Source organism: Anticarsia gemmatalis, chromosome 12 (assembly GCF_050436995.1).
Source record: "Anticarsia gemmatalis isolate Benzon Research Colony breed Stoneville strain chromosome 12, ilAntGemm2 primary, whole genome shotgun sequence".
NCBI lineage: Eukaryota > Metazoa > Arthropoda > Insecta > Lepidoptera > Erebidae > Anticarsia > Anticarsia gemmatalis.
Window position 1 is genome coordinate 5,666,106 of NC_134756.1, and position 27,782 is coordinate 5,693,887.

Sequence of the window (27,782 nt, forward strand, 5' to 3'; positions counted from 1 at the left end):
TCGCAAATTCAATGTCATTAGCGTTGAACACGGGCCTAGATCGAGTTTTGAATTATATCGTTTATTAATAAATATTCTCTGCATAACTGTGATTACAAGTTTTTAGGACGTACGCTATCATATTTCTTATCCTCAAATCTTATTAGGTACCTGTGCTATGAATGTGATTAACGACTTCAACTTATTCCGCCGACGTAAAATTTATCTAAGTAAGTAAATCCCTGCCCATTTATTCACTGTATAGATTGTTGTCACCGGACAAATTACTCTCTTCTATCTATCAAAAGGATCGATGATTTAATGGCATATCACGTTCAATCAGTTTTTGAGGTCATTCTCGGTGAAGATCTATTACGAGTGGTCACAGTGTATTAAAGGTCGTTAGCGAAAAATTGGAGGCTTGCAGCGTTGTTTTGAATTGCGATTCAGTCAGCTGTCGGCACATGCGGGCAATGCACGCGCGTCGCGCGCGCAAGCCGCTTTGCCTCCGCCGCACTTTTCGCGCGCTACGAAATAATATCGAACGACTTGGTTCCTTTGCAGTTATTTAATGAAAAATATTCCCTTAATGCTTTTATACGTGAGTGTCCATTTGATCAGTGTATTGTGTCTCGGATGTATTGTGATTATAGTGTGATTATCTTACTAAATAGTTTCATTGTCTTTCATTGTGCTGCTAACTACACGTCAATGTGTCAGTTAATCAACTTATGAATGCGTTATCGAAAGCACTAATTAACGAATCTGTGTCAAAGGTGTTGTTGTGTGGATAAACGGAAGTGTTTGGACGATAAACGTGTTCTATCGGACGGAGGTAAGTTTACGGTATCGTGTTATTGAATGGACATAGTAAAGGCGTGCGTTTTGTAAACAACAAGAGATATGGGAAAACTCTCACCATAAGCTGTATCTTCTCCTTTGATTTCGTCTCCTTATTCCCAAGATTCGCAAAATCGTTATTGGCGAATCAAGAATATGATGGAGATTTCCTCACCAACATTTCTTACATCTCCGTGTAGAGCTATCTAATAAAATATTAATTTGCAAAATTTTACGCAGGTTGCGGATAAATTAAATCACTGACCGGAAAGCATAAACTTGAAGTAACGACAAAATAATACACCGGCACCAAAATATACAGATGTAAAGCCGAGGTCTGAGAAGAATTTAGTGAGATTAAAATTGAATAAACTCTTTATGAACAATAATAAACCGTGAGAACTGAAATAACTGTTTCACGAATATGCAAAACAGAGCGTTAAAAGAATGTTTTACTTGTTAGTGCATGAAGCATGCATTTTTAAGTAAGTCTTGATTATGTAGGTTCCCGTAAACATGTCCGGACGCTTTTATGATTCCATAGTGCGCGACTTAAAAATAATTACTTTCCCATTAATGATAACGATAAGCGAATATCATTTTATTTATCGGTATTAGTTCGCCCTGGAAGCAGAAAATACTTTTCTTCACAGATTACAACTTAATTATCTTTTCAGCATATAAGATACAAATTTACTGTTCCGTCGTGCTGTGGTAAGCTCTCAGACAATGATTAGAATCGAAACATAAATAACAACACGAACCATCGTTAAGATTCAAACTTCACACGGGATAAGTTTTCAGAAATTAATGTTATAGAAAATGGAGGCAAGTGTACTTATTATATTTGCGAAGCTTTTTTTAACGTCCTTGTTAAAGTGCGTCGAATTATCGTGACGCCGATATCACGATCAGCAAGTCCGGTGGCATTGTCTGCGACGTCCAGAGCGCTTGTCAAGTTGCAGAACGAATTTGGAATTGGTCCCGCCCGAGATCCCGCGACCTTCGTCTAAGTATCGTTGCAGAATCGAATCGTCTCGTCGTAACTGTAAAACTAGTTTGGCTGTCGGCCGTTTCTCTAATAGAATCAGACGCGTTCCACACAGTTGGTACTTTTTCTATACTTTTTCTCAAGCAATTGCGTACTTATAGAAGAAGCGGAAAGCACGCTCTCATGTCCGAAAACAGATTCAATCTTCCATCCACTTCTATTTGTTTTCTTTGCTAAATAGACTTTTTATATGTTTTTATAAATGTTAACAGTGATTTTCGTTCAATTGATTCGTAATTTGATTAATTTCCCCCGCAAATATTTTACGATCTTTATCTTTAATATAAATATGTCTGTATACACATCTTTTCAGCAAAGATGAGTAGTTTTTTAATAGGCTATTTTCGTCTCTACTTACCCTATTGGGGTACAACAAGCTGTAATATTACCTAGGTATAGGTATGTGTAATTATTTTACAAGCGGCTTAACATACGACATTTTTTTCCTTTAACTTCTTGGTCTCTAGCTCTAGTATAAATATTGACCTCTACTCGGGTATACCCTGTCCAAGTATTATTTATACAGAAAACACGTGAAAGATCAACGAACTGTGAAGTTATTTTGTAGGTGTACTCGTTCACATTATTCTGTCGCCGTTGCCGTTGCGGTATTGGGTGCTATGAACCAATATCATTGGCATCGGTACCTCCTGTCGTATAAATCTACACCGTTGCAAATGTACCGCATAAGAATTTTCTAATAAACCACGTTTGCGAATTTATTTTATAATACAATTTGTCGGTTTCAAATGTCATTAGGAAATGGAAGCTATAATAACTGTTCCTTTCCTTTTATCATGATGTTTTTATACATCCTATCGATATATTTAAAATACGATTTCAACTTCGCTCATTATAATATTGGAAGGCGGATGAAATGTGATTTATGGGAGATCATTCAAAACATTTTGCGCAAAGCGTGAGACATTTTTTTAAATTAAGTTTTGGTATAAAATAAATACTATGTCTAGACTAGAATATCGCGTATACCCTAAAATCGTGTTTTCTATGGTTAAATAAAAGATCGATAGTAAACACGGTGTAGAGTGGGCGTTTTAATGGTGGGCTAGAGGCGCCTTTCAGGTTGGTTCTTTGGCAAACTGTTATGTGCGGCGTAGGTACTCAGGACAGCAAATATTGACAATGCTCCACGCTCGTCGGTAGCGAGATGACGAATCGTTTGGCAAAATAAATCCAACGATATTGGCGTAAAAAATATATTAGAGACACGAGAGTACGCGTACATAAAATAAATAATAAATATAAAATAAGTACGTGCGATACACATCTGATCGTGCACAAAGCTCACGTATTCTCGCGCTTCCGTATCTTTTTAATTGGATGTTTTTAAGTCGAGCAAATATTTCGTTCAAGGCTCGTCGGAAATTAAATCAATTTTCGGATATTTCATAAAGATTTCGTAACGTTGATAGCACATTCCTCGTGTCGAGCTGTATCACATAATACTTCATTTGTTATTTAAAACTAAAAATTTATGAATAGGTATTTTTTATATTTATTATCAGGTTAAGTAAGAGGTATCTTTGGTAGGCACATCGTGTCGGCAAGGTTGTATACTGGTCAAGGGTACGGACGTACAAATTGTGTATCTCACTCATTTGACACAAGATGGACATATGTGTGACCCTTGAGAGACGTGTGTTTCGAATACCACAACAACTTCGACCTCGGGAATATAATTATAAGTTTCTGAAGACGTAACACAACTGTATGTTATACGCATAAACATAACTTAAACAGAAAATTAAAAATGAGTGTGGTATTTCTAAATAGGTAGCACATATGTATATGGGTGCTACACCACCTACATTACGCGATAAAATGTATCCATTATTAAAGCTAAAGTCTAAAATGCTGGCATAAATAAGCTGATTATCCCTTATTTTGTACTACATGAATAGGTAAACATTATGGCTGCAGCTAAGCGCTGTATGCAGTAGTGGCTCTACCACAGGTCGCAGTTGTTAGCTTACACTTTGTGACATGTTTGCTAACACGGATCGATCCCACGATCTTTACAACAAAAATAGAGTTTTCTATTACTCTTTCTCCCACTAACATGATTCCGATCACGATTTTATTATAAATTCGACTAACAATATAAGTATGTTAAGTTAATGAGGAGCGACAAAAATCATGTAAGCACTAAATCTCAGATCATTTATCAAATGACTTGGAAAAGTCCAACACTATACACGTGCGAGTGAACTCATGGACAAAGAGTAATACTAACTTATGTATTGGCAAATACGACATCAACAGTGAAATAAACGTCCTAAATCTAATTACTATGCACATAAATTACTCTATAAACTCTCGCTTGTTTGTGTACACTGTATTTGAGTGTATATCGTGCAGTTCTCAATATGGGATATAAAGTTCAGTTCCGATATTGAAGGCAGTTTTGAAACTTCTCCGTAAGTGGCATGAAAGTTATTATAGCGTTGAGCTTCTGTTTACGCTTTTGGCGCGAATTCGAAATTCGCCCCATAATTATATCAACTTTCCTCCTTTGTTTGTTTGCAAATCATATTGCGTGTTTTATTGCGATCAGTAGAGAAGTTTGTTTTCATAATTTCCCTTTGTTTATAATAGGTAGGTAATTGGTTTTACTTTTGTAATACGATTTTGACGGAAAAGAATAAGGATAAGGGAATAATATTATGATGATGATCCATCCGACAGGTATTTTTTTTAATACACTGTCTTTTTATATTTTGATTTTAATAAGTAGGTATATGTCTAAGATAAGTAAGTACTAAGAATCCAAGTGTAGCCTAGATTCCCTTAGCAAGATGTTGCGGCGAGTATCACATATCCAGGAACGATATCCATGTCAAACGCAGTGTTGTATCGCGATCACAACAAGCTGTTACTCAACGATGATACAGCCACGTCTTTGTGTAACAGAACCATTATACCGGCGTGTGTCTGTTTGTCTGTACATGTAAATCTACCGTTCACGAGAGCGCCATATCGGGTGTTTGCGCCTCCGCCGGCGGCCAATTGAGAAATGTTTGAACAATATGTAGGTTTTGCACCCGTAATGTTGTAGTTTTAATCTCGAGTCTTGCGGCTTTATCTTAGTTTACTTGTTTCGACACCACTTTGTAAGGTATCTAACGGAAGAGTTTGATTTTGATACAATCCAGTTACGAAGCATCCTTTAAAAGTTTTCCATTTATTTTTTTACGGTATGGCGTAAACATTTACGTGTGGCATAGGATAAAGAAAAACACTAGTCGTGCGCGCAATAAGTTTTTACCCCGGTTCTGAGTGACTAGTTATTAAGCAAATGAGTTAGTTGGCTAGGCAATAAGTGCTTTTAATGAGCAGTTGAGAGAGTAATGGACTTTCAGATGTGTCGTGAGATACCGGTCCCATCAGTACATAAGTTCACGTTGAACCAGTCAACATAAACTTAGCTCACTTACATTAAACAATAATTAGCTCTTAATGAGCCAGCTTTATTTCAATTTACTTTAAAACTGTCATTGAACTTTTCCGGTGTAATTAAAAACAGATACGTAAGTAACATTTTATTTCTTTTATGTTTGTAATTTATCACAATTTTGTAGAATGGTGAGATTACGTTGAGCCTGATGATTACACCGTGCACGACTAAGAATAATTTGCAATCATTAACAATAAATGAAACCCTTACTCCGAATAATTATTATAAATTGGACCTCTCGCCCTCTAGAGAATATATTCAGTAAATATATTTGCTCTACTTCGCTATTCATCTATGTATTTGGTACATGTTGAATATTATTATCTGTACAATTAAAACATAGCCGCCTTTAAGAGAACAAGACTCTATTATTAAAATAAATGTAGTAACTTTCGATCTGAAGATAGATTTAAAACTAAATGAAATTATAAAAATAAACAATCAAGTGATTGAACACGACAAGTAAGCCTGCTCGACTAACTTGCCTCGCGGTGAAACCACTTCTATAACAAACATATCTAATTATGCTCGATTAAGTGCCACCACAATATTAACATAAAAATGCCTTACGTAATCGTTCAATTTTCTTGTTATAAGTCTGAAGACTAAGATAAGCATCGTCTCGTACGTACACTCGTAATAATTTCTACAGCCATGATACCCAACGTGAAGTTAGAAGCAAGATTTCTGCCAAGTAAGTAATCCTCCGTAATTTATTCGAGACATCCCCCGGCAATTATGCTGTAATATTTAGATGTGCTTTAGGGATCCGTGACATCAAAGGGAGACTGATAAAATTCTGTTTTAATTATTAACAAGTTCTATAATACGTCTTGGGCTTAATAGATAGCCTTGAATTGTCGACATATGGGATGTCTATAAGACTAGATATTGGTTACAAGATAAATTAATGTAGGTACTGAAAATAGAAACTTCCAACGAGGTATTATTACACCGCACTTATTACAATGGGATTTTATTTTTCCTCTCTGGGAGTAACTTGAAAAATGTAGGTTTTATTATTTTTCATTACACAAATACGGGGAATTCTGTATTAACATATATTTATAAAAACGGGGAAAATAAACAGCGGTGCCTTCCGTTATTATAATATGTTTGACTTCGTTTGCATTTTTCCACGTCGAGCGTTCACCATCAAAGCTTAGAATTGTATGAATATTCAACAAACAGTGTGTATGTGAACATTGTGAACTAGAATAAGGAATATTAGTGACAACACCATTCGCATATTGCTCGCATCTCACTCTTGACCATTTTTTTGCGCATAAAGAGCGTGTACAGTGTAGACCGCGGTTGACCGACGCTGGCCGTTGATTGTTTTTCTCTATTTACCCATCGATGGTAACACGCAGAACCAGACTGCAGGCTGTGCACCTGCCGTGTCAGCGCTTCAGAATAATTTTACGCCTAATGAATGCTCGGTGATCGCACTTGAATATACCCTCCATAGCTACTGATCTGACATAATCGGCATGCCTATATTTTTGTTACGTGTATTGTGTTTTTTTTATTTTATCGGCACGTGTCCAATTATGGTCAATTTTACGCATTGCAACACGTCTAAATAAATATGGTCATTTACCTAATGGATCAGTAAAATACGACGTTACAAACGTTTTTGATCTGGATCAGTTAGCAAATTTCCTTTCTCCTGAAATTTATCCGGCGTCCTCATATTGTTTAGCCTCGAAGCAGACACGTTTTCGGATTTATAGTTAGTTAGGAAGTATAATAGTGTAAATAAATAAGTCGGGAAAGCGTAAGATACGAGACACGGTTATAGTCAGCGCGTTGTGTGAGAGCACTCACCTTTTACCTACTTACCTAGCTACTCGTATTTCACGTATTGTGGCGCAAAGTACAGAGCCGCAACGGCGGAACTTCCGATATCTACGTCTGAGAGACAAACGCGAGACCTCCTCGACTCACACTCACAATGGGCACATATGAAATTTTGTCAGTAGAGCGAGCACTTTGAGAAGAAATATTTGAAAGCCACAGACATTTTTACAAAGGACGTTTTGTCCGATCTTTCTAATAGGGTATGATTTTTGAAGCCGTAATATTTTGATGTTGACGCAGAACGATAAGAAGTAACGGAATATACTTACCTACCTCAGTAAAAAGTAAGTAGTAGAATTTTATCGCGATTGTTATACTAATTAGTAATTATCATATCTGTGTAGTGTTATGAGCACGTACGGCACGCAATAGCCTTCACATCGAGGCATCGTGTCAAGGTAGGTTCGTTAATATTGTTACCGTTTCCATTTTTATTATAGTTCGAGTTGTTTTGTTTTTTTTTCTATTGAATGTATTGGAATTTTATTTTAAAATGTTGACATTGATATAGTATTTGAATTCTTGATTAAATTTATTTTATCTAAACATAGTATTTTATATTTTATTGCCTTAGAAAATCTGTCTTCATTTCTTACTTTTAAAATTACAAGGCTACACATACATTACTATCTCAGTTTTATCAATATTTTCTGTCAACATCACTAAAACATCAGTGTATTCAAGTAGAGCGGTTGAACAGTTCGTCGCGTCGTACATAGTCAATGGTTGCCCTTAAGAAGTGAAAGTATGCGGCCGCTACGGGTGGATGTGATACCATCTAGTCTCATTAATGTCCTCACGTTCGATCTAATGAGCATCGCGACACCTCGCTCGTCGCCACGAAACGCCCATTGTTGCACTTTGACTCGCTTGAGTGTCTAATTACCTGTATCGATGACCCCAAGCGACATCGATACTATTGTCGAGCTTAAGTCGTTCAACTTTTTCACAGTGACCGTTATCGTTCGCGACTTTCATTATTAAAGTGTGCGGCAAAGTTTTTCATGAGTGTTCGTAGCGATAATTTATGCGCCCAACTCTAACGGCAAATATTTCAGGGTCTGTCAACTATTTCGAAACAGTTTATAAAGTTAATTTTAGTTAGGAACAATGTACCTACCCTTTAACAAAATATTATTTGCAATACGGTTTCTTAAATTTGCCGCTTCCATCATTGCAAGAGATTTTCATTAGATATTATTTCGTAAAAATTATCAGATCGTCGAATATCTTTATTCATTGTGCATGTTCATGAATATAACTAGGCGGACGTTTGATACTTCCCTCATAAAAATTCTATTTTCGCTGAGCTGACCGACACACCGTCAATTCATGCATGCACATGACGAGTGCAATATAACATTTATGTATGCGCCGATCGTATACTGGACATGAGGTGTGTTACATATTTTACTGAATTTCTCAGTACAATCGATCTCCTAGACCAACTATTTTGTTTACGCCTACGCGTACACGTACTTATCATGTATGAACGCTCTATGAGTTTATTTAAACTTACTCTACTTCGCTACATGTAACATTGAGATTTTTGCTAAGAATTATTTTATGATATCTTAGAATCCATGTTTACATACATATGTTACTGTAAAAGCCCGAACGTGGTAAATCCTAAGATTTTCCGGTATAACCTAAGATTTACCAACTCGCAATGGTAAAAGTCCGAATTCTTTTAATTCGAACTTTTACCTATACTCACTTGATGATGTCGAGATGTCGCCGGAGCCCCGCTTCGCGGGGCTCCTCCTTCTGGGTGGTTAAAAAAAAAAACCACGAAGGCTAAGGTGGGCCTTAGCCTTCTAACCTAACCTACCCATGTCGCTTTGCCCAAAACTCCTTCTTTATAACTATGTCACAGTATATAATTATACCGTGAAATAGTTATAAACATAGTTATGAAGGAGGATTTTTTTATATATCGTAACATAGTTTTTAAACTCTGGCTTGTTCGGACTTTTACCATTGAGAGTTGGTAAATCTTAGGTTTTACCGGAAAATCTTAGGATTTACCACAGGTCGGGCTTTTACAGTAACACATACATCAAATCACACCTTCTTCCTATAGCGGTAGGCAGAGACTAGAGAACGCCACTTGTTACGATTCTTACAAAGTTCCTTTGCTTCATTTACAACCATGCATCTTGTCATACAGCAATTCATGTTTTTGCCACACAAATTCGATTTGCCTGTACCTTGCGGTAGAGTCGTTGACTCTGCATAACAATCTTAAGGAAATGAAAAGTTCAGGTAAAATACATCTGTTTCCAATTTTCCGTATTCATTTACATAAATAAAAGTCACGCAATTATAACAATAACAAATAAATAATGTTTTGAGTGTTTTCGTTGTATTTTTTTGTTGGTTCATCGCGTGCTCGCAGTTCAATAGCTGTATACCGTTGTTTTATTAATTATTAACTGTAACTCGAGTAGTTTAGAGGTCAATGTCCCGGGCTTGTGTACCTAGCTATTATATTTTTATGTGTAACCAATTGATTCTGCAAACTATTATTCAATATGTGGTAAGGCTTTTACGATATTGTTATTATCGCCTTTTCACTCGAGTAGTTGAAGTATTTACTTAGGACCATTGCTATTGATCTTAACTAATAATTTCGCGAGTTTAATCTTATAAGAATTAGTGAATTGGAGTTTGCTTCGATCTGAGTTTTAATAAACATAAGTGTAAGCACATATTCTTCTATAGTAACCATTCTCATCTAATCAACTACAAGAGCTAATATAAAACGAAACACCTAATTAAAGTCGTATAATATGTTAATGTAACTTGAGTTCATTACAAACTACAAACAAATTAGCTCTGTCAGCATTAAACTGTATTTTGCTTCCATTCGCTACCTATACCATCACCGTGACGTAACAAAATACAAAGGGTTAACGACCTTTGGGGCTTCAGAACGTTTACCTAGTATTCAATAACAGTATTAGTTTCAAGACTAAATATCTTTGAATCGGCAATCCCTTTTATCTTCACAAAGTAAATTAATTACTAAATAATTCCTAGAATTGTACATGTAAAATAATTAATTATATTTTAATTAAGTAACGTATAATATCTAATAATTAAATTATATTACGTGTCGTTTAAAATATTTACATATTTATTATGATATTAATTACTTACTAAAGTGTTTCAAATATTTTATTACCTGTTCGTATTCTATGCGGTAGGTCTTAGGTTTTTAACCAAATTTTACTATAGGTAGGAACGTTTTGGTATAATAGCAATTTAAAGCATGAAAACTGAAATTTATTTAAGTATAGCAAAATCTTAAGTTATAAGTGTGTGGTTTATAAGTTATATAATCCAGGATCTTAAAAATTGTTTCATAATTTTCTTTAAATTTGGACAAAAGCTTTTGGACTCATCAGAACAAACACCATTCACCGGTACAGAGTAACGTTGTTAAGTTTTATTTGTTAAAAAAATATAACTTGATTGCCATTGTGTAATTTTTAGAAGAAATTACTCACTAAAGTGTGAGAGAAAATTCCTCAAGTTCAAATAGACCAATTATATCACTCTCGATAAGCTTCCAAATGAACTGTTATTATTTACGGCTCGTTGAATAATTATTATGTTTGTGTGAGCCACTTAATTTTTACTTTCGAACACGTTATAAGTATATCTTTACTCTACTGAAGACTAAAGTATGAAATCTGCTAAGAAAAACTACAATAAAAAATGACCTAGATAAAATTAATGTTAATATTCTTCAAGATTATAATACTAATACATAAAGTGTTCAAAAGTGCTTCTTCAAATGTAAATACACTGTCCCCATTCTACTTCACAAACTTGGCGGAACTTTATAATTATAGTATAAGTATTTCTTTGTGACCTAAATGAGTAAAATTTCTCACTATAAGTCACTTACCAAAAATACGGTTTAGTGTAGAGTTAATAAATATTCTTAAGTCAATATTTTTTACTCAATCGAGACGCGAACGCAATAGTGCGTGAATAACAACAGGCTGCAGACGTCAATTTACGTAACTTTACATAACATATGCGTAGGGCAATTGTTTTTTTAACTTTAATGGGAAAGTTTGTTGCATGTAAGTAGGTTATAAAAATAAGGCATTTAAACCCTTTAGCGAAAGATTTATACTCGTGTCGATCTCAAAATGAAAGGGAATATAGATCGTATCTGGTGTTTATAGTACCAGCTGTGGGAAACGGGTTACTGTACATGGTATTAATCGATGGACGAATCACTTTTGCAACTCTTAACTTCGTCATAAAAATAAAAGTACGACTGAAAAATTTATTTCCATCCTGTAATGTAAAGTGCACCTGGTATGTCCGTAGTTTATAAATGAGTTCTACTAGTAGATACAGCATGGACTATTATAATGGATTATGCTTCGTGTTGCAGTGTTCCTTAACAGTCGATGTGTTACTTATTTAACCCTTGGCCTGCGCCCGACCATTGTCGGCCCCGACCTGTAGCTTGTTTATGTTTGCATTTTCCATAGAAATTTGCATTTTCCGCGCCCGTGGCACACTCAAATTTGATCGAAATACGAGCCTCTTGGGAGCAATTCATCATGGAATCCTTTCCTTCGTCGTTTCAAGGAATATGTAAACACTTTCCGAAAGGTTAGTCGTATCAGGCTTTCTCTACAGTGTAAATCTAAATCAAATATGAATGTATTACAACATCGGTAAACAATAGTGTTCATTCTATTGTCACAGTGTGCGTGGGCTTGACTAATGAGCCGTGCAGCCCGTGCAAGCTTACCATAAAGGTTGGAACAGACTACCAACATCCGACGTCACCCCACGCGTAACGCGTGATTATTGCCGTTTTACAGAATGTACGAATGTACACAATACCTATGAAAGTACTTTTTTGTCGTCTTCGTGGCTATTATTTTATTCATATGCAAAGTTTTTTCTTTAATGTTCATTACACTATCGCAAACTTTGGATGACATACCTGCGTATGAAATACATTGCAAAGGTACCACGCTTAACACAACGCGAAATCGAAATACTACAAACCTGTGGAAGACCAATAAGATAGGCGCTCAATCGTTTGCACCGTTACAAGATAATGCTTTTTAATACCAAATGCAAGTATATCATGGAACTCAACACACTGACACAATTTTGCCTTTGTACAAAGATAAGGCTTAGAGCAATTTATGAATAGAGGATTCCATAAATCTTGTCGTAGGAGAGCTAGCGATAAAATGTAGCCTCCAAGCATGCGTCATATCTATGGCGTCGGGTGTTCTAAGTCTGGTTCCGATGAGCGTGCATGGCCATTTTTGTCAACTGTACTTGCCCTACATGTGGTACATTATGGGCGTCGTGAACAACATACGTCGTCAAACCGAGGTTACTGTAAAACTATATTGATGGAATATCTAAAACTTTGGGTTAGATGACTCATCTATAGCGCAAATTGTAAGAGAAAGGAATCTCTTTGCTAGTAAATTCGTTAGTAACTTATTTTGTCGATTTTCGTATAAGAACTGAGGTACAAGCCTGTTGTTGGCTAAGGTTTCAAAAATAAAAATAGTTAAATAAAACTCTTTATTAAACGAATATAGAGCTACACAACATATTTTAACTTTATTCTTTCTAGCCCGGGTGGCTCGAGCATTTTATCTTCTGAACAAAACACTATAACCGAACTAAAAGTGAAGCAGCACCAAAGAACACTTTGCAAAGTAACTCTCGGCTTGAATATCACAAAACCCTTTTGTCTCCTACAAAGGGGTTTTGTGAAAATCTTAACAGACTATACTGAGGTACTGGCAACTATTGGGGAGCAGGATGTACTGTTGCGAAGCACTTTTTGAATGAACTCTCAAACTTTCAAACTTGGATAATGAAGGCTGCAGTTTAGCGCACATTTGCTCAGCTCAGACTAGTGACAATGGAAGTTGAGAACATAATCTAGCAGTATAGAGCCAGAAACTTTTGAAAAGAGCAACTTTTAAAGAAAATATGTTTATTCCTGTATAGAGAACCGAAAAGTAAAAATTAAGCACGTAGAAGGACATCGAATATGTGTAGCAAATCTCTGTCTTGTCATTACTAAGACATATATTATTGACTGTTAGGCATCCTATCAATCATCATCAACCCGAGATTAATTTCGAAGCTTGTTTAATTGATTTAGGTACAGGTGTTCGTAATTAATGGTCTTGAAGCCAAACATTATTATCTTCTTCTTCTCAGCATTTGTGAGTCCACTGACTGCTGGACATTATTATCTAAAATAATGAAATTGCAGTCAGTTTTAAGTCTTTTATTTTGAGTAATATAGATTAAAATATACTGAAAAGGATAAAAGTAATATCTGGTACGGCAGGAAGTCGCTCCAAAGGCGTGCGAACAGTACAGCCGGGCAAGCCAGTGTATATGATAATCGTTGCCAAAAACAACCAAATCGTAATGTTTAATCCCCCCAAGCAGATTGAAACAAAAGGAAATAAAATATTGTTTAAATTAAAGATACGTACATTTATGAGTTTACCGCTCGTATAAATAACTAATTTTGGCGATGCAATAAAGGGAACTTTATGATTTATTTATATAGCACTCATTTACGATCAACATGACTTTCTCCGGTGGAAATTCTTTGATGTTACGTTATGTGATACAAGAATCGATTAAATTCTTAATGAGATGAACTCTAAAGGTTTAAAAGGTAATACAAAACACTTTCTTTTAAATGTTACAACGCATTCTAAATGCGTAAAACGCGATAACAATACGCATGACTTAATTCGCCTTTAGTGCCAGTATTGATTAGCTGATTACATAGGTAATTTTGTTCAGTGTTCATGTCATTTATTTATTGGTTGGATGCTTTGAATTGTGGACTGTGAAATTCGTGAATGCGATTAATTATGTAATTAAATTTAGCCTTAACGAGCGTATGATATTGTGGTTAGCAACGATATTTGGCTTTGTTGTGAATGTCAGAAACTGTAAAATGTTCCTTTATTTTACAATCGTATATGACTAAGCTATGAATATCAATCTGTCTTCAAAATCTTAACATGTATGTCAAAATACTTGAACAAAAGAGAATCATTTGCCGTCATCAACTAACCATTCAGTGCAAAAGAAGGACACACCGTAAAAACAATAACAGCCAAAAAGCCTATTCTTCAAAGCAAGTCACAAAAAATATTTGCTCGACCTTAATCGAGGTCTAACGTACACATTAACGTTACTACGCTTAGTGACTTGATATGGAAGCAGAACAATAACCTCCCACGGAAGTACGGACTCGCAAACTGTAGGCGGACGGACTTAAAACCGCGTGTTCATTCACGAACAAATAGGCGTACAAAGTACAAATTGGAAGGAACATTTGTTTATTAGTTGCCACAAAGTAATTTTACTAGTAAAGGAAGTAAGGCAATAAAGTATAAAGATTACAAGCGTATCGGTGAGTCATCGGTCGGTAGATGGTATACTTGTTACAATGTTGATGTATTATCTTAATAAGCGTTGTAAATGAAACTGGTGAAATAACTGACAACAAAAAAAAGGTTCTTTGAAAGAGTGTAGCTATTGGCAAGACGGGTCTGTAAGCCAGAAAGTAGCACAGACACTTGTCGGTCCCTGACCTAGGAAACATTTATTTACAATGATTGGTTAGGTGTAAATGTCCATCAGAATCTATCTATACTTTTGTAAATGTAAGCAAACAAGTCGTTTTGCATTTGATGTGTCAAGGGAAAACAGTTAAGAAAAACCTATTAAATTTTATTTGTTTATGTAGGTGTATTGATAAAGCCAGTTTATCCGATCGACATGAAATTTTCACTATCATAAAAATCTTTACGATAGTACCTACCCACATAGGTGCATACCTGCTAGCCTTTTCCAGATCGTAAATAAGAGTTGTGGCACTTTGCGAGTTCTATAAATTCTTGATTCCCTACGATTTGTCGTTGTTTGTATTTTTCACTGTGTAGTATTTACAATCTATGGAATAGCTCGTGCCTCATTATTTCTAGGCGTTATCGTGGGTGTCATAACGAATGTTCTTAGAGTTATGGTGGATAAATCAGAGAGGGATTATATAGTTATAGGTTTTCATACTTACAAAAGATTACCTTCCTCGGAAGATTTGAAACAGAAACTAACTGTAAGCTTTAATATCTCAGAATCATACGTTCTGTCTGGCACTTTTTACAATTTTGTGTGTTGATGTGTACTTTATGAGAAAAGAGTTCAAAAAGAAGGAAAGTGTAAATAGGTAGATACTCAGTCAATAGTTTATATCGATCTATATTTAAAACCCATTTTCTTCAACGCAGACAACATAGATTGAATTCTTTGTTACGAACAAGTTAGATGTGACATTCTATTATCTCAGGCACGCTGAACTTATTTTTAAAATAGGAATTTTCCGCCACTGTTCAACTCTTTTCAATTCAATATTCCTCGGATACAGCTGTAACTTTGAAACGATGTTAAAAGAAATATAATTTAAGATTGTTCCAAGTATCTCGAGATCGTTAAGGAAACGTTGCTACTTTTATTTAGATGAGGTATAAACTATGTTTAATGGTAGCTCTTTGTAAAGTTATATTTATGTTTTCTAGTTTATATGCATTAAAAATATTAAAAGGCAAGTAGGACTGTCTCGATAATGTAACTGAACAGTGTAATTTAGTGTTATGCAAATTGGAAAATAGCAAGCGCGAGTTATGTGTGTACATACGTATTGTAAGAACATAATGCAAACTCGAGAAACTTTGTTAGTGCCAGCATAAATTACAATAAATATTTGAGTCGACAATGAAACTTAGCCGAGAGGCAGTTAACTTAGCTGTAGGAAACACAGTATGCTATCTAGGAAACCATATATCAGCAGACATCGTAAACAAAACTCATGGCGAGTAGTGAAATCGACATTCAAAGCTGCCCATATAATTGGAATTTACGAAAAAGGAATGTATATATTCGTTCGCATATAATTATCGTGTGGCAGCTTTGAGAAGGCAAACATAGTTTATTGATTTGTACACTTAAAAATAATTTATTAGCCATAAACATCATACTGCGGCGACGCTTTTAAATTAATTGATGCTTCGCTTGTGACTTCATTAGACGTTTTAAAATATTTTAATTAATGTGCTAGTAGACGATAAAGTGATTAAAACAACAAGCACTTTACTATTATGATAATTTGAGCACGCACAGAGATATCACGTGTCGAAATATTCCCGAAAACTTGATTTTAATATGCCATAAAAGATAAATAGTCATAAACTCGTAACGCGACGTTTACTTAACCAAAGTGGGTAACTTATACTTACATACATCTGTATCCACATTCTTCATCTAAAAGTAGGTGAGTCGTCAGTTACAAGAATTCTTTTGTAATTGTTAGACAAACAGAGCTTTGTTGCGTGGCTAATATGAATAATGGTCTCAAAATATGGTCCTCTATGCTCTCGGTACAATTAGCCCTTTAGCTCATGTAGTTGGGATTTATGCAAAGCTGTTTGCGATGCAAATTAATCCTGGGTATCGTCGATCAGTGACAGATGTTGATTTGAGTACGTTTGAATAATCGCCCGAGTGTCACGACACTGCCTTCCCGCTGTTGTTCGTCAAATATTACTGAGATATGTACACATGTTGATCTATTACTATTGTGTTTGTTCGATGATTGTTGTGTGTATGGAGTGTATGGACTGTAGCCGGCTGTATTGGCTTAGTCTTGTTACATAGGATTTGTGCTGACAAGGCTGGGTACAGATTGAAGCACTGAAATATTCCGAAAAAACTGAAATATGAATAGTTGCCATAAATTCTCTTGTTTATAATATCGGGTATGATTAGTCCATTCAAAAACAGCGTAATACAAAAGCTAATTTTCTGAACATAATATTACTATCGTGTCACGGAGTATCAAAACTAAATATAGCTCTCTATACCATACCTTACCTACGTCAAGGCCACTACCAGTTGGTACCATAAACGACTCTTCTAAATTTGGCATAGAATAGGTACCAAAAAAACATTCTGTTCGGCTACCGTGTGTTAATTGAATTATGATGTGTCTAATGTGTATTTTCCACATTTAGCGTGGCTTTTGTATACGTATGCACAAGACAATGGCATTAGAATTAGCATAGGAATTCATAACACTGTTAATAACTCTCAGTGTAGAGAATTTTCATTTCTTGCCGAGTTATGTCTTGAAAACTTCACATACATTTCATGGTTTTAGAAGACACTTTCTTCAAATAATGTTTGTCTAAATTCTATGAAATATTAGCACTTTTTATAATGTTTTAATTTAAATTGATTACTGAGATCTAATATATATATACATATATCTAAATTTTACTTTAACAATGATCTACCATGACTAGTTTTGCTACTGGCAATTTTAAAAAAAATTTAAACCAACTTCAGAAAAGGGAATGTTCTCATTTCGACTGTTTTTTATCAATAATATCACGGCAAAACAATACTCATAATATTATGTAGTGTTTATTGACTTCAGTTTGAACGTACACTCGCACAGTCTCAACATGTTAACAGTAAACGGGCTGCCACATCCCCACAACAGCACTTAGGATAAACTTTGACAGCTTGGTCTCCGTAGACCCAAGTTATGTGCGATGATAACCACCTAGACGGGCCCCTTACGTTTCCATTAACAGAGAAAGTGTTATTATAAATAGGAGTGTTTACTATGTCTTAGTTTGATTTGAAGCAACTTATTTTCAACTGAAATGGAGATTAGTATGAAACTAGAGAAGCATTCACGAATTAACATTCGGTCATGATTGTAGATTTATAAGGAAAATTAAATAGCGTCTTTGTTCCACTTGAAATACCTACCTAATGTAACTAGCACTTTCGTTGATAAACCTTCAGTCACAAATAACTCACCTTCATTGTACTTATAATATTAACGTCAGAGTATTATTGTTCATAGAGTTCAGACGTATTATGTTCGTTTTCATGTCAAGGGCCAAGAACGGCAGGGTTACGCCAGACGGACAGATTATACGAATGTTTGTGAGGCTTCCAATATGGCTTCGCACTGATACTCTACGTCTTTCATTTAACGAGGAACTCACTGATTCCATTTCAAAATAATACTGCATTTCTCATAATCAACTATTTTTATGTTAACACCTTCATTTCCATATCAGCATTTTTCTATTCAACCGTAAATAAATTGTTACGACATTTCTTTCAACATTTTATAACTAAAACATTATCTAAGTGGCACTTTATTACATTGGTTGAGATAAATACAAAGTAAGTGACCAATAAAGATACATTAATACGGCCTTTAAGTTCACAGAGAGCTTGCAATATCATAAAAAGAGCAGATTCACTTTAAAACAATTCGATTCGCTCGATAATTTGATATGATATCTGACAGTCCCTTTTTATCTTATTAAACCGTGGGTAATTTGTATAATGAGCCCAAAAATGCCTGAAACGGTGCTTCTAGAAGTGCAGTAGTCGCCTTTCGTGGTGGTAATATTATCTCTATATTTATAATGTTTTACGAAATTACTCGGCACTGTCAAACAAATAAGTAACATATCAATCAAGACGTCATCATAAAACACCCGCATTTGACTGCAAGTTAGCAATCTGTATATGGTTAACCTTTTACTTAGCACTGCATATTAAGTTTACGACTGTCTCTTGTAGTCTACGAATAACAGCCTATGCTACGTCTGACTGGCCATAAATTATGACAGTTAAGTAAATCCATAGGCCACGAGGCTAGCCATCGTTCACGTATAGAATAAAGAGGCATTGCAATAGCAATTTGTCAGGTACGTGAGACCACGCACAATCAATTTCGCGGCACGCGCCTATCAACCGTTCATAATAAAATGGTCGAATGAGAACAACCACGTTTTCAACATAAACATAGGTATAGTTGTGCTGTATCTAATAGTTGGTACTGTTAGTGCTGTTATCGTTTGCTTTGGCGTCGGTTTTGAAATGTGCTGGTATCAAGCTTGGATTACCGCCAACTAACTTATTTGTAAACAAAATACAATAATCTTATAAAATGATACATACAACATACGGAATACCTGTATGAAAGTATACATTTTACGGTATTGCGAGTAGCGATAGCTTAAATTTTAAAACTAAGAGTGAAGGCACTAGGCAGCCTCGTATTTATTGCTTTGAATCTGTCTCCAAGCGTTGTTTATGCATTGCAATGCATGCATAAAACTGCGGACTTATTCCTGAAAATGTATTTTCTGTTTTTATATTCGGATTCTGGTAATCTATTTTAAACATTTAACTCATTTACTTTAAAAAGCCACCCATAATATATCATTATAAATAAGATTTGACCAATTTCATTAAAAAAAGTCTCGACTCTATCGTAACAGACTGAATTTTAATAAAAAAAATGAACTATCCAATAATTTTCCGATGTTGCTCAATAAATTGTTAAAACAATAACTGCGCAAATGTACAAAAACGAGTGGTATATAACATTATCTTCCGCATCTCAATGATATATCTCGGTTGGATTGAGCCGCGGTAGTATAGGATGTCGCATTTGAATAGATCAAAGTGAAATTGAGGGCACGCGGAGGCGTTTCCGCGCCGTCTTATATTTCCTACGAAGATATAAATTTCCATTCAAAGGCCGGTACCAGTTCATGCTGCATAAATGCATTAAATCCTCCGTATACGGGTAATGTGTTACTAATGTGGCGTAATTGTTGGCAATATGGGGTGGCCGTGAGAAAATACTGTTTTTGGGGTGGTGTATCTGGTTTACTGTACAAGTTGGTCAACAATATCATTACATAGAGATATAAAGACAGATAATAATGTATATAGATAGGTTACAATCCAACTTTAGCGTTAGTTTCGATAGTAGGCGGTGTAAATAGTGTCCATATTTGTAGCATAAAATACATGTAATGTGTTTGCAGAATTTTCTCGAAATATACACGTAGATCTAAGTCATCAAAACGAATATTGTTTTGTAAAAACTAAAGTTAGTTTGCTTAGTTTTTTGACACCGCGCCTGAGATATGTGTTTTTGCGATGTTTGCGCATTGCCGTCAAACACGCGATGCTTCGATTCTTTTATTAGCCTTGATAATTTGTTGTGCGAGCTAATACTTTATTTGCCAAGGCCATCCCAACTAGCACACAAGCTGCTTATACAGTCGTTATACAGCCTGATAGTTGCATAAGAGTCGTTCAAATGCTGTACAATTCTCTATAAGTTGTATACTAGCTATTTAAAAAACCCTTTAACAGCTAGGCGGGACAGTAGCCGTTTAGTAGGAAACTAATGACTTATAGTGATATATGAGCATGAAATTGCATCGCTAGACAGCCTAGGGAAGTATAACTGAGTTAATGGAATCTTTTATAACACCGTAAACTGTATAAGGGGACTTTAGGAGATAAAGGAGTTTAAACGGAGTTATGCGTTGCGCTTATAGCGCTCAAGAGCGTAAATAAGCTTTTTGTAATGCCTTAGGTTCTATAACAGATTTTTTTAGGGCTAGTGTATTACTCATCTATAAAAGAGTTGCGTAGGTCTTTAATAGCGCCTTGAGCGTTATATCAGATATTTATATGGCTTCTGTACGGCAAATAGATGTATAAGGTATCATTCGAAACATTTTTACAGCCATGGGGATTACAGAATTATGTTAAGCACCTAAAGCGCTATAACCGAGTAATATACCTTTATACTAAAGCTTAAAATTATTATCATAATATATTTACATAGGTGCAGTGGTGGTTCAGTCTGTCAACTGTTTTTAAAGAAAAAATAAAATAAAATAAAATAAAATAAAATAAAATAAAATAAAATAAAATAAAATAAAATAAAATAAAATAAAATAAAATAAAATAAAATAAAATAAAATAAAATAAAATAAAATAAAATAAAATAAAATAAAAAAGATTTTCAAACTATTTTAATATTCAACGACTGACCCCTAAAAGTACGAGTCGCTGGTGTGCGACCAAAACAGTTATATTGAAGCACTCCTATGCCACAACTGCAAACACTAGAGCCTTTGTACAGCTTAAGGCGCTAGAGCAGATGTAACCAACTCTGAGAGCTGCTTGATCGAGACGCCATTATAGCATTTGGTAAACATATTTTTTGAGGTTATTACGATCTTTTGAAGATCATATAAATCTATACCCTGGTAACGTTAACATAATTAAAATCATTTTTTATTACCTATAACCCTAATTAAATTATCTGTAACCCTCAAAGTCTTATTTATGTTCAAAATACAATTTCCAAATCCACATATCTATATAATTTTTGCACTTAAAACTGAATATTTTGAGGGCGCATGAAAATATTGACGATAATATACATATATATTGACAGCAAACTTGAACTCGCACTTTCATATCACGTACACAAAGAAATAAAAGCGATAGACTACTTGTTATTTTAATAATCCAATCCGTAAAAATAAAATGTCTCCTCATTTGTCACTGATGATTCATTTTAAAAAAATATATTTAGTTTACACCATAATAAACCGACTATATTACTAATTTAGAGCGTTAGCATTTATAACCGTTACACAGTAGCGCTAAAATAAGGTAAAGGTGGTATAATCGCGCTGCAAGAGCTTTTTCGAACGCTCGTGGCGCTAACCACCTCTGTACAACAGCTGGTAAGCGCCACGAAGCTGCAAAAAGCTCTTGTAGCGCGATTATACCACCTTCATCTTATTTTAGCGCTCCTGTATTACTACTATACTACGTACTATTATAATTACTATTTACGACCACTGTAGATCCAATGTCGAGCTATAAGCTGGACAGTATGGGCCTATTTGACGCTACAAGAGCTCTGTAGCCGCTTATAGAACCACTATACTTCTTACTAAGGAGCCTAAGGCGTTATAAAAATCCTTTAACCGGCCATTGTACAGCTTGTTATAGCGCTTGTGTGCTAGTTGGGATGTTTGTTTAGTCATGAGAGGTTACGCGTGCTTTGAAATTGAGTTCAGTTTTACTTAGGTACAACTTTTTGGATGCGTCAGCCAGTAGCAATCACGAAAGTTCGATGCTTTGCGTCGAATTAGTTCGACAGGGAAATAATTAGTACATTTTGGTAAACGGTAAGATTTTTAACACGAGGTTAAGACAGGTAGCTGATGCCAGTTACGTAATCAATTCTGACCTTCTTAAGATCGAGACTGAATAATGTAAATGTTGAGTAGATAATATTAATTTCTTAAGTTGCTGTTACGAGAAACGTAGCTGAATAATTACTTAGATTACACACTTATTTCGTAAGGCACTCAGTTCGTAGAATAAACTAATTAGACTCAATCCCTTTTTAAAGAGAAATTGCCGTCAAGTCGCTGCCATTCTGGTAGATTGAGGTGATGTCAGTAGTCGTCCCATCTTTCTTGATCATTCCATTGTACTGTCGCCTCACGTTCTCAATTCTGCAAACAATATTCCTTTACATACTAATGTAGCACTTGGTTTATCACAAATTAAGAACTTATTTAAACCTTTGAAAGTTGGGAAAGTATTATAGAATATAAGAATATATAAGCCCACTCTTGGAGATTTATTGAGTTACGAGTTTCTGCTTGCGACTTTGTCGACGTGAAAAGTTTTCAGGGATAAAAAGGATAATTGTGGTAATCCAGGTTATATGACTGTCCATCTGTGTACCAAAAGTCGTCCAAATCCATTCAGGAGCTATTGCATAAAAGCGATTCATAATATTGGTGAACAATATTCTAAGTAGATATAGTAATCTTTTACTCGGGACGTTTAACGTAATAATAACTAACGACATAATAAAATAAGTTTTCAAACGTACTAATGTATTTGATGTTGGCAATAAAAACGTACAGTTCCATTTACGAACACAAATGCGATCGATATAATCAGATGACATTAAAAGATTCGGTATTTCAACAGTAATATTACGTTACACGAGTAATCTCAGTATAGTTTAAATTAAATGAGCTCCCGGTCCATTACTGACTATGTAAGTAGCATTCACTTAATGTAAGAGCCTCTTTGATATCATAGTTGCCTTCATAATGTACTCGCGTTATTGTACTTATCAAAATGCAGTAAAATTAAGGTTTAATGATCACTCTATATTGCGTGTTGTCGTTTTTACTGCTGATCATACATTTATTATTGTCGGTCGCCGTTGACATTAAATAAAATCCATTAAGACGCTGTTAATATGTAAGAAATAGCTCGGACACGGTAGTAAGGAAATATTGCTGTGCGTTTCGAGCCATATATTTTTTGAACTAAAACTATGTCTTCTTGAATTCTATTAAGCATAGATAATTATCGACTTTATGATTACACATTAGTATTCCTTTACATTTTAAGCATGTACATTGTACAAGTTTATGATAATTCAAAAATATCACGATATTAAACAATTCAAAGCCGTAATATCCTCGTATTAGTTCGTCTCTCGGCTAGTCGAGTTGTATCGAACAAAAACGTGTTAAAATACAATATCGGGCCCCTTTACAAACGTAATTACGGGGCCCTAAAATAATTGCGCACCACACGTAAAATAGCTCCATCGGACGTTCACATCTCGCACAAAAGAGCTGTTAGAAATCGGCTTTTCATCGGAGGTCAACGACCCGCGACTGTTCAGGATATGCACATAGACAAAACGTCGCGCTACAAAAAGCTGGCGTATCTCCGACTAAATACTACAGTTTTTTACAGTCTCGCCTTACCTGTGTCATGTGTCGTACGAGAAAACCGCACGACGAGCCGTGTCGAGGTGATGCGTCAATGCGGTGTTGATCCGCAAAACATCAGGTTTCGTATTACGTTTTATGTTTCTTAAGGCTTTGGTTACATGACATACATACAATGTTGTGGTTATGATAAGTATCGTCTGAAATGATCTGAAACTGTTGTCGTATGCAATAGGCTTTAGCGTCTTCATAAATTTTAAGGTATAATATCAAACGTTACCAGGAAACATTATGATATATAAATGAGAGCAATACTTACCTAAGCCGTTGTAAATTTATATGAAGGTAATCCTCAAATTTTGAGGTATGGATTGCAATAAATAATGTTATATTACGACTTAAGCCTTATGAATAACAACAATAGTTTATGAACTTCACAGATTGCAATACTGCATAAATATTGCGTAACGAGGTTAGGCTTATCGTATTATAATGACATGTATAAATCAGCTTCGTTTATTTTACCTTTATGGCTTACCGGTTGCACATCGAAATTACTCTCAAGCCCGAGGCAAATAAATATAGCCCTTTATTCATAAAAGTTTAATAGCGCGCTGTCTGGAGAAAGGCTTGTCTCTACCTTTGAGGACATTAAAAGTTTAAGCGCGACTGTGGAAAGCGGTTAAAATTATAGGAAATTTTATCACAATTTCGCTAGTATGATTTATTTTATTACGCCTACATCTTGCTGATCCTAGTTACGTAACATTTTTACAGAATAGTCCGTGAATAAAATATATTGTCGGTCAATACCTGATGGAAAGGAATCAAACGTGTTCTAAGAGAAAAAGAAAATACCATCTTTAGCTTCTCTTTTTTATTTCGGCAGTCATTTTAAATTTTTCGCCGCCTCCACTCACCTTAAGAGCTTACGGCATACTTACTTCGGCTGCACCTTACTGTCCGCATTGAAAGGTCTTATTTTGTCACTCGCTTCCATAAACAAAATTTTAAATGTTCAGAAAATATTTTTTACGTCTAATATTGGAAATCAATCAAGAGAGATTTGCTGTAGCTCATTAATCATTGGTCTTTGATTAACGAGCTCTACAAAAATTTGAGTCTAGATTTTATCGGGATTCCTTTAATAAGGTTTAAATAGGATGGATTAGTTTAGCAACTTTTTGTGATAAATTGATCATTAGTGTCTCGGCTCATAATTGTTCATTAAGAAAATTGTTTTTAACTTTATGGTTTTTCAAATTGTATTTACTGAGCCCTTGGAGTTTTTGTACAAAAAGTGAAGAAAAAAAACCCAACTATATGTCCATTCTGGTATGAGAACAGCATTTCCTTAATGCTGTTTTCATACTAGAATGGAAAACCCATGCTCATGTTACTGAAAATAGAGACAAGTAGATATCAACAACAACACTTTACCTGATATGAGGAAGTTTATAACTATATACAAAGTTTAATAAGAAGATTAACTATGCGTACGCATCATAATATACGTTTACTTTGAAACTTTCAGGAGTACACCCGTGTATCTACATTATATTGAAATTATCTTACTACCCCTTCCTGTACTGTCTATCTATAGAATATCTCATGGAACTATTAGTTTCTATTGCCGTATCGGTTAAGTTTTTACGGATTATGGATATTATATACTTACTTGCTAAGCCATACTAACCTATATGTAACTACTTTAAATAATTTTAAATAACAATACAAAAAAAACTGAATTAAAAATAAAATAATAGGCATTGTTTATTTCATACACTTTCTTTAAAATTCATGTACCTGATAGAAATATTACTGAATCTACTTCTTAAAATATGAATGACTCATTTAGTATAGGACTGGTTAATATACACCTATAACCCTTGTTTTCTGGAAGGCCGGAGGCAAATGCTTGATCACTTATGTCACCTGATATTCGCTTCCTTAAACTGCGCTGTTCTGGACTAATATTAAAGCGTAGAGGTGACCTTTACAGCGTGTCGCGTCGAGTTACCAATTCTAAAGAACTTGATCAGGGTTTGTTTTCAGGAAACCGTTGGGAAATTACGTATCAAAATAATATAAGTGTTTACAATTTGCTTATAACTTTGACTTACACTTGTATAGATAAAGTAAGATTTTTTTATAATTGTGGATAAATTGCATTAGATGGTAGTTAAGTTAAAAATATTAAGCAGCCAGTACAGGAGCTACAAAAATTTTATCAGCTAAAATCGTTCACCTGCTTGCTTATACAATTCGGACTTAGTCTTTCACACAGCTCACATATTCTGATGGCTTCAGAGATATTTAGCATTTCGCACGGTAATTGTATTTATTTCTTGAATGCTTCGCAGCTGTCACATACAAAGTTGCAAGATTCGACATCTGAGTGCTTTACGATTTTATTTGTATCGTGTGTTTAATATTAATTGGTTCGGCCGCCTGTTAAAGAATATTGAGGAAAACAAAGAAATCCGGATTTATTCTTTGATCTGTGACCAATCGCAACTCACAAAATTGCCTAGAAGTGAGAAAAAGATAATAAAATCATCCATTTGGTCTACAACTCGCGATTCGAGAGCCGACCATTATTTTTTGTGAACATCAAGCATAATTAATTTTATTTGTTGTACAAAAATAAAACTCTGGTTTGTATACATAATTGTGTTTAAATATTCAGAAAAAATGTTTTGAATATTTGGAGGCAATTTAAATACAGTTGAAATGTTAATGGTCCTATTGTTGGCGAAACTTGTTCTTGGGGGTCTCACGATAATATTTTTATGATCGGATTGCGAAAGACTGAGTGGATCGCCTTGATGATGGCACTGCAGTGTAATTGGGTATCAACAGTTTTAAAGTAATTTTGAACTGTTTTACGATGTTGCAAACCGCAACCAAGAGTAATCTGATCTCCGTCGGGTTTGGTTGTAAACGACACCGGGCGTCTCGTCGATCCACTGGCCTCCATGCCTACCTGCCGCTCTCGTGTTTTACTTCATTTTAACTATTTTTTTGTAAGTATTGACAAATCATGTCGATAAAAACTCGACCTATAATTTCTGCAATGTGACACTGCCACTTGTCAGTAATTTAATTTTAATTGCAATGCAACTTGAAATGCGCTGACTTGTGTTCTGATTTTTCGATTTTGATTTATAACTTGCCGCTTACTTTACTAATAATGTGTGACATGTTTTCCGTTAAGCAATAAGAATATTATTTTAATTCACGAATCGTTATATTTTTAGTTAAAATCATTAGTGAAAAGCCTGATAATAGCGTATTTATGCTATCGAACTAAAACCAACACGGCTCGGTGAGCAACAAAATGCTACAATACATGTTTATTAGGTGTTCCTATTTGCATACTCCCATTTGTGATTTCTGCAATGTCATTAGGCGATTGTATCACACAATTTATACGTTTGTAACGGCATTATACGAGATAAATGGAAACAAAACGTGTGACACGGATAAGCTGAGAAATCCGTCCGCTATTGTTCTCCGGGCAGGGTGACAAGTGATATATTAAAGACATATTATATCTTGCACATACTAAATGTTCCAGTATAGGGGTCTTGTTGACATGGTTTTGGTGTTCTAAATGGGATGATAGACTGAGTAATGGGATCTGTCAGCATGGTCTTCCGTCAGTCATTTACGGAGACACTCATTCACAACCTACGTTTGTCAAAACGACCACCCTCATGTGATAAATGCAGTTTAGTAAATATTCTATAGATAAATTTCGATGTAGAGACACAAACCGATACATAACTAGTAAATGATAGGGAAATACCACAAATGACAAACCTGCAAATGATATTCAGCTTTG

At 35.0% G+C, this 27,782-nt stretch overlaps 1 protein-coding gene across 1 annotated transcript in view; it reads left to right on the forward strand.

Annotated features, from left to right (window-relative positions):
- The first annotated feature begins 419 nt into the window (after nt 1-419).
- Nucleotides 420-27,782, forward strand: part of ASPP (Ankyrin-repeat, SH3-domain, and Proline-rich-region containing Protein) — a 238,395-nt gene continuing 211,032 nt past the window's right edge. The window contains exon 1 of the mRNA XM_076120576.1: nt 420-814. The gene's annotated coding sequence lies outside the window, so the exon portion shown is untranslated. The remainder of the gene's footprint in view (nt 815-27,782) is intronic.